Source organism: Epinephelus fuscoguttatus, linkage group LG1, assembly GCF_011397635.1.
Source record: "Epinephelus fuscoguttatus linkage group LG1, E.fuscoguttatus.final_Chr_v1".
Taxonomy (NCBI): Eukaryota; Metazoa; Chordata; class Actinopteri; order Perciformes; family Serranidae; genus Epinephelus; species Epinephelus fuscoguttatus.
In genome coordinates, this window is record NC_064752.1 from 35,986,120 (window position 1) to 35,995,100 (window position 8,981).

General features: G+C 38.1%; 1 long non-coding RNA gene across 1 annotated transcript; it reads right to left on the bottom strand.

Annotated features, from left to right (window-relative positions):
• Positions 1 to 3,438: 3,438 nt before the first annotated feature.
• LOC125891199 (uncharacterized) lies at positions 3,439 to 6,070 on the bottom strand. The gene is made up of 3 exons (XR_007449611.1): positions 5,946 to 6,070; positions 4,834 to 4,985; positions 3,439 to 4,745 (listed from the first exon to the last, which is right to left on the bottom strand). It is a non-coding gene; the product is annotated as an uncharacterized LOC125891199 (long non-coding RNA).
• Positions 6,071 to 8,981: the final 2,911 nt, after the last annotated feature.

An 8,981-nucleotide genomic window follows, 5' to 3' on the forward strand; every position in this document is an offset into this window, starting at 1 on the left:
CATACACAAACCCTGTCACGTCCCAGCTGTATGTGCTCCATCTGCTCTCTCTATATAATAAACTCCTGAAATTTCATTTGAATGTCTTCGTCTGTTTCATTACACTACAATGCTCCAGTAAGTCTGTTCTTACTCGCTGAGCCATCAATCTCTGTCCTACTCTATCAATCACCCTGTAACGATGAAAATCAATCTGAAATTCAGCCAAACACCCTGAGAGCATAGTAAATGTCCAATACTGATCTTGCTTACTATTGAGTAAAGTAAAATTGATTTAACTACAGTATTTCAACTAAAAATACAATAATTTACTAGGAACACCAATGAAAGTGGGTCAGTTGGTCTGTCCACCACTTCCCACAGTCCACAGACAGAAATATCTCAACAAATTTCGTGCAGACATTCATGATCCCCAGAGGATCAATACATCAATACTTTAGTTTATGACCAAATGCCTGCAAAGCTATAGGCCTCCATCAACCTTAGCTGCATGTTTTGCTTGCAAGCAAATGTTAGCATGCTAACACAAGGAGGAAGTGAACAGTACTGCAGCCCCCCCCCCCAAACTCTCTGGAGAGTTTCAGCACCTTCCAGGTTATTGTTTGAGTTTTATGGCCTGCATCTTTATTATTTTGGTTCACCTCCATCACTGTCATTTCCAGACAAAGGCAGCCATTTTCAGTGAAAAAGCTCTGATAAACCTGCTGTAAGCTCCATACCCAGCACCAAACAGCAAAGTTAGCGACTAGCTAAAGAACCAAACATCAAAACAAAGCAATGATAAAAGAAGAGTGAGTTTTGCTCCTGCATTTATCAGGTAGATACAAAGATGACTCCAAGTAAATGCTGATGCTGTTCTGTATCTGCTGGATGTGTAAATAAATAAACCATTGTCTTTTAACATGTTCGCAATGTCAACTTTATAGGATGATAATATACCATTATTCATGTTGTGCTTGCAAGTTGTTCCTGCTGCCGCCATGTGGCCACAAAATCTGTTGATGCTGGTTTACAAATAATATTGCAATTGCTTAGTGAACCTTACTTATGAATATTCTCTTTCAGTTCTCTTTGAATTTAGTAAAACGAAGTGCAGGTAATCAACCACAGTAGTAAGGTAGATAGCAAAACATTTACTTTTTAGATATTATATTAATATTGTGATATGAGACTAGATATCGTCTTAGATTTTGGTATGATGATATTGTATATATTGTCTCTGGTTTTAAAGGCTGTATTACAATAAAGTGATGTAATATTTTGAACTTATTAGTGGCCTACTTAGGCCCACTTAGTCTCACTGTAAATAAATATTTTGTGAAAGTAGTAGTCAGTCCTACAGTATCTCTGCAATATCAATACTGAGGTAATTGGTAAAAATGTTCATGATACTTGATTTTCTCCATATCACCCAGCCCTACTTTCTATTATAGTATTAGTATAGTATGTAGTAGCTATTACATCTTCAGTTCTAAAGTGCTCAAGTGAATAAACAGTGCTTAAAAACTTTTCTTTAACAGAGTGGAAAATGAATCACTTCAGCCCAAAATCTCATTTTTGAATGTTGTTTCAATCATTTCCTTGTATAACTTGCATAATCACAGTGATGTAGTGGTCCTAAAAAGACAATGGCAGAAATAATCCAGTAACAAATTCTAGGTTGTGACTTAAGGGTGTAGAAGTCTTTTCTGTTGATTGGTAAATACAGCTCCTGTCTACGATAATGGGAGTGCAACAAGATGATACAAAGAAACAAAAACAGGCAAATAAATTTAGTAGACCAATAATTAGCAGCATTGTGGAAACAAAGTTGAATGTAGAGGATTGAGATGGATAGATAGACAACAACAACAACAATGGGAAGTAATTCAGCTAAGAGGACTGGCTGGGGAATATGCTCTAAAGAAGGTAATAAATGAGCAGCAGACTGAGATATTTTTAAATAATAGAGGCTGCAGTAGGCAGCACCACTGATGTGACAATGCAAGAGGTGAAGTGGGAACATTCTGCACATATACAGCTTGTATAGGAGATGAAATAAACATTTTCTCATGGACTGGTATATCCTTGAAAGAAGATGTTGAAGCTGCTAACAACAGAAATGCAGCCTTTGTGGCGAATGTGTGACACTATAGGATATCACCTTACTTACCCTACTTAAATTCACACTTATAAGAGGAGAAATAAGGGAGAGACACTGTGCAAGCCTGGAAAATGGCTTCAAATCACATGACGTCAAGGAGGAATTTAATGCTGTGGGAGGTCATGAACATCTTCAATAAAAATTCCAACTGTTTCTCAGGTCCACACAGCGAGCATCTGCGGGACCACTGAACAAAGCCTCAGACTGTCAACTAAATAGCACGATCTAATCCCATTATACACTCTCTCTTTGAGCCCAGTTTTACACACACACACACACACTCTCCACACTAGCAGGTTTAGGCACATCAGAGGAACACACAGTCATTCATGAACACGGGTGGATAATTAAAAAACCACAATGCTGATTTGTGTTGGTAATAATTGTTTTTGTGGGTGAAATTTGCAGGCAGTGCTCATGAATGTGCATGATGTCATTTTAAATTTTCAGTCATTCAGCGATCAGTGACAATCAATGTTCAGTTCCATTAAGTTATAATGATGTTTAGCAGAAATGACTCATACTTCCTCACTTAAAGGAATAGTTTCACATTTTGGGAGATGTCTATCTTATGTAGGACATAAACTTTTCATCTTAATTAGGTTGTTTTGAGAGTGAGTAAGCCGAGCAGAATGAAGTGTTCAGTGCAAGACAGAAAGGGCAATGAAAGTTCAGCTAAATGCAGCATAAACAAAAGGTTTTACCTCAGTTAACTAACTCAATGTCCACTGTAAAACACAATGGAACTGTGCAGTGGCGCTGGCAGGATTTTATTTCAAATGCACAAGAACCACCCGCCCACAATGTCTAGTTTCCCACACACGGACATCTGCAGTCTATTTAATAAGTGTGTGAGTAAGCAAGAGAAAGAGAGATTGATTCATGTTTTTTTTGCATTAATATTACCGATACACCAACATGAAACTCTGATAGGCTACTGCACGCAGTTCTAATATCAGCCAGTGGGTGGGGTTTTGCTTAGTTGTTTTTTCAGCACCATGGTTGGAGACCTTGGTGAGACATCTGCCAAGCTGCAGACCAAAGACAACAAAAGCGGCTGTTTTTTAGTGACCCATCACTGTGTTTCCAGCGGCTTCTTAGCCACCAAACACGGTTGTCTTTTAACAACCTGGCACTGTGTTTCCAGCCAGAATTTTGCCACCAAAACTGGGCATTTTAAGTCGAAACATGATATTTTCTTAACCAAACAAAGTGTATTTTGTGCCTAAAAATAACCATACGTTACCTACAGCCTTGTTGCAACATAAAGTTTCAACGTATCCTCTACATGATTACACGCTAATGTAACGTAATATAACTGTGGTAGCCTTGTGTTGTTGTTTGTTTAGCTTTACTGAGATTATTACATGATTAAATCAATGCAATTTAAGAAAAACAAAAAAGATTGATACAAAAACAACATTAGGCTACTGTTTCAAAATCAAAGATAACATTTGTTAATTGGAACCTAGCATGAGCACAGCAATGCTATTTCCTGCGTAAAAGATAACATCTTGTACGCAGGAGATAATATATCATATTTGGGAGATAAGCGTACGATTTGGCTCACTTTCTTTTCTTTTCTTTTTTTTTTTTTTTACCTCACCAATTAGGGCTTTCCTAAAAATGTATTTATGATGTACACACAAATATAATACAAATAATTACCATTGAAAATACATGATAAAAAATATAACAACATCCAAATATGTTTTGGATACTATTTTTAAATACATACATTTGTGGATTTCTTGCTTTGTTAAATAATACATTTTTTTTGTGTGTAGTGACAAAAAAAATTGTTGAGGGATTTATATATAAATCACATACATTTGTGCATCTCTCTGTGAGGATTCATTAATATCAAGCCTTCTCTTATTTTATAGATTTTGAGTTTTTCTGTATTTGTTGCCCTTCTGTTCTTCAGTCCCCTTATTATGGTTGTTATGTCTTATGGGAACAACAAAGTTATCTGTCCATTTTTGTCTAAAATAAACCCTGTTGCTGCATCAGGAATTATAGAATGAGTCACTTCCTCTGCAGAAGAGAACTGAATGTCCCTGGATAAAGTGCTTTCTCACAGATGTGCACAAATGCAGATGAAAAACACTTTTGTTGAAAGAGGTTAAAGAAGTGCTGCATGGTCGAGCAAGGTAGCAACACATTAATTTATTCATGTAAAAAAGATTTTCATACTGAATGCTTATTCCTCATATAAATTATTTTCCCTTTCACAACCTGTTTGAATTGACTGTCTCTCTATCTCCATACAGTGCACGTTCCTTGTTCTCACTTTTTCTTCTTCTTCTTTGATTCTTTTTCCTTCGCAGGCTGTTTTGTCTCCCTCCAAGGCAGAAAGTTGTAGGAAACCAGAGCTGTGAGGAGGTATGTAGCCATGCCAGTGTATCCTCCCAGCACCAGACACAGCGGCTGTGCCAACACAAACAGACAGAACACGTTCATCGACGCCCGGTCATCCAGCTCCACCCGATCATCCTGTGTGGCTTTCATCACTCCGAAAAAATATATCAGTGCCACTGCTGGGTAGAAGGCCAGTTCCACCATGATGCTGAAGACAGGATGCTCCCACGCACCAGAAAACCTTTGGGTTTAACATGTGCACATGTGTTGGAAAGTAGTTTGTAAACTCCACTGAAGTATTAAGAGAGTATTTTCAGAGACACACTCACCCAGATCAGATTTACACTCGGGCGCTGACAGAAATCACTCTTAAGTGTGAAGGTGGATCAGACAAGAAAACAAACGTGGACCTTTGATCCGTCGTCCTGTCAAACATTATCCAGCTTCTGCGCTCCTTATCAGGACACTTGGCAGTTGTTACCTTCAAACACAATCTCTTATTTCTAAATAAAGCACTCCTTAACAAAAACAAAACTATTTAAATACTATTAAAACCAATTATACTGTCCTTTCATGTGCATCATGTATAGAGGCCACACAGTCTGCATTCCTCAATGAAACTGCTCTCATAATATGTCTAAGTGACCTTGTGTGAACTGAATAACATGTCGTAAATTTATCATGCTGTAAAAACCTGAACTACGCATTTACATAGCCTTTCTCGCAAAGATTGTGGTTATTATTTTGCAACCTTTTTTCTTATATGAAATAAGTGCCTTCAAAGACATTACAGGGAAAAACTTTTCTCAACTCCCTTGTCACATTACAGACAGCAGCAACAAGTGGCAGGATTAAAGGTTGCTGGCTTAATTGGACCAGGACAGTATACCCAGTAACATGTATACTGGTACGTCCAGGAAGACCTGAGCTGCAAAAACACAAATAAAATCACCAATAACTTAAGAACTTCACTTCAGTAACTGAATATTAGCGATGTAATTCATAAGATAATATATCAGTTCTTTGGACAACGATACAATATCTGCCACAATATAAATTCAGTTTCATTTAACTCAGGGGTCTGCAACCAGTATGAGACAATCTCAGTAAATATTGTAACTGTCCAGATAAATGTATCATTACACACCTACTGAATAACTTCTTTGTTTTGTACATACTGTACATCACGTGTCATGTCTACAGCACCAACATTAAGTAATTGATTTGTGTATTTTTAGGGGGCTAACCTTCCTAAATATAATAATCTGTTTGATGAATCTCGTTCAACATTTTGGGAACTACACATTTGCCTCCTTGCAGAGAGTTAGATGAAGACATGTGAAGCTATAGAGCCAGGAGATAGTTAGCTTAGCTTAGCATAAATACTGCAAACAGAAGGAAACAGCTTGCCAGACTTTGCTAAAAATGTGCCTGCCAGTACCTCTAAAAATGTATAAATATATAATATGCATCCAGTTATGACATCTTGTGTCTGTATGGCCCATTACATGCCAGAAGAATTTCTTAGTTGAGCCGGGAATTCACTGCCTGGCCTAAAGCTTTGAACAGAACAAAGTTAGTAGTTTGCTCCTGCTTCCAGTCTTCATGCTAAGCTAAGCTAACTGGCTGTAGTTTCACGTTCAGAGACAAGAGCACGGTCTTGCTGTCCTTGTCTAACTGTTGGCAAGAAATCAGATGAGTGTATTTCCCCAAATGTGTAACTATTCCTTTAAAGAGGGATACCGTAACTAAAGCACAACCCAGCATGCACTGGGTAAAAGGTAGCGTGCGCAATGGGCAAATTTTCAGTCTGTCTTTTCAGCAGTATATTACAAATATAACTGTGTTAACTGTTGTTTTTGGAGATGTACAAACAGGATGTACACTAAGTCTAACAAAATATGTGCTAATTAAAATAAACAGTAAATTAGAAATATTTGCACTAATGTACTAATTATATTTTAGCAATACTCACAGTTTAATCTAATTACGGATCCCACAGTCTCAGAGGGGCTGTAAGAGGCAAAAATAACTGAGTGGACGTTCTTTGCTGCTCAGTCTGGTATCATTTTCACTCATTTTTCAACATTTAAACTCAGCCACATCAAACACTTATTAGCAAGGAGCTAAACTGTCTCAACAAATGCTTCATTGGTAAAAATAGAGAGCAGAGGCGCCCGGGCGACATCCCTGGAGGACTAAACAGTGAACTTTCCCCGCAGCAGAGAAACTACTGCACCATTCAAACTTTTGGATGAGGTGTTACTCATCTGATTGAGGGCAGCAGCAAGTGTTAAATCAAGGAGTTCATAATTAGTTTGAGCACCCATCTATCGACTGCAGACCTGCTTGGTAAAAGTGTGGCTATATTTATTATTATTGTTTTGGAGCTGTAATCCAAAATTCAGCTCTTTGAATCCCCACTGCTGCAGCCTGAGGGAGCGCTGGGCCATTAGCCAGTCAATCAGCCACCTAGGCTGCTGTAGCCTTCCATAAATACCGTATGCGGGCGCATGTGTCGTTCCATGGGTCCATCTGTCTGTTTGTTTGTCGATCTCAGAGCAATCATTCATAAAAGGCCTCTCTGTGATGTTTGCCACCTCATGGGGTTTGATTCAGGATTAAACCACCAGGCCACAGAGCAGGATTACACTCTGGGAGGGAACATGTGGCCCTTTTGAACCAGGGTTTATCCAAACCCCTGCATCTCTACAGGGAACAAGTGTGGTACCCACTTGCTTCTACAGCATGTAGAGAGGAAGACAAAGCCTCAGCGGTCACATTAAATCCAGCTCAATTATAAATCATCAGTTGGCTGGTGTTCGCTTAAGATGCACCAAATGGGTGTTACTGAAATAATTAACTTCTACATGAGGAAGTCTGCACCGTTATGAGCACACTAACATCACTCAGTCATTTTGAAATATAAATCTTTCAGAACACCATCTACTTTTTCATAGGCTGTTTTGTATTCCAAAAGATTTACTGTATTAGCTGAAGTGAAGTGTTAGATTTGGATATGGTTACTGGTAAAAGTCTTGTATGCACCAGAAGTGATTGGGCTTAATGAAAAGGCTTCCAACACATTCTAATTTCTTTAGCCTTTGCACATCATAATATTTCAAGCCTTTTTCTTTTCTTTTCAGTTTTTTGTTCTCTTTTCTTCAACCTGCTTTCTTCAGTCGGCAAATTCTTACATCTCACAGACAGACCTCTGACAACACCAGCTGAATATCTGACATAAGGTTGAAGCATAAAGCAGTCAGAGCTTTTCAAGTCGAGAAAAAGGTAGTTGAATCCTTTGTTTTAAAAGCAACAATACAGTTCCTCTAATTTCTATAAACACATATATACATATGCATTAGGGCTGGGTGACATAGAAAAAAAAAACAATTCACAATATTTTTTACAAAATCTTTTGATATAAATATTGTAATGATGTTGCAGAGCTGACTATTGGTGCTTTCACTAAATATTTACACAGTGATATTTTTGATGAATAATGATCAGTAATGTGGATATGACTCAGTGGGTAAAGGCAAATAATAGAACAACAACAATAACAACAACAACAACAACAGTCTGATAACTTCAGACATCACTTCAGACATCACTTCACTGCAATGCAGCCTTTAAAACCAGGTGAAGGCAACACTTGTGACATTACAATATTCTATCTAGTCCACGCTCTTTAGCCCCTCTCCAGTTGCTCTCTGTGGCCTTGACAGAAATTATATAGAAATTTAAATTTTCATTTATTATTGTAGGCCTAAAGTGTTTCTTACATTCTTCAACAGTAAAAATGTGTAGCCTATATACTGATTTAAAGAAAAACATTTTCTCAACTAAAATGTGCATCATATGTCTGTGGCCTGGTGCCATTTGCTCTAAAAACATCACAAGTGATGGCTACAGTAGTCTTGAGTCTCCCTAGTTGGGCGAGCTGTGGATTCCAAATCCAAAATGGGAAAGGTCTCAGGGGAAAACAATAATAGAATTAATAAATGGTAAATGGACTGCACATGTATGACACCTTTCTAATTCTAGCTTTTTACACTACTGAGTCACATTCACCCATTCACACACTAGTGGCCAAGGCTACTACTCAGTAACCATTCACACGCTCTCACACACCAATGGAACAGCCATCAGAAATGATTTGGGGTTCAGTAACTTGCCCAAGGATACTTAGACATGCAGACTGGTGGAGCCGAGGATCGAACCGCCGATCTTTCGATTGGTGGACAACCTGCTTTGCCTCTGATCCACAGCCATGTAGTGTGTGGAAAATTTTTTGTTGGCTTTTATCTGCAATGCTGCAATGTTTAAGTACCAAATAACCCAAATTAGCCCACTGCAGAGCAGCCATCTTGTGCTAAAACATATTAAAGAATGCTCATTTAGATCTGTTAGTTAAGCTGATAGGCTGTATTTGACTGAAAAGGCTGAAAAGGTTACCTTTATTATGAGGCTCACA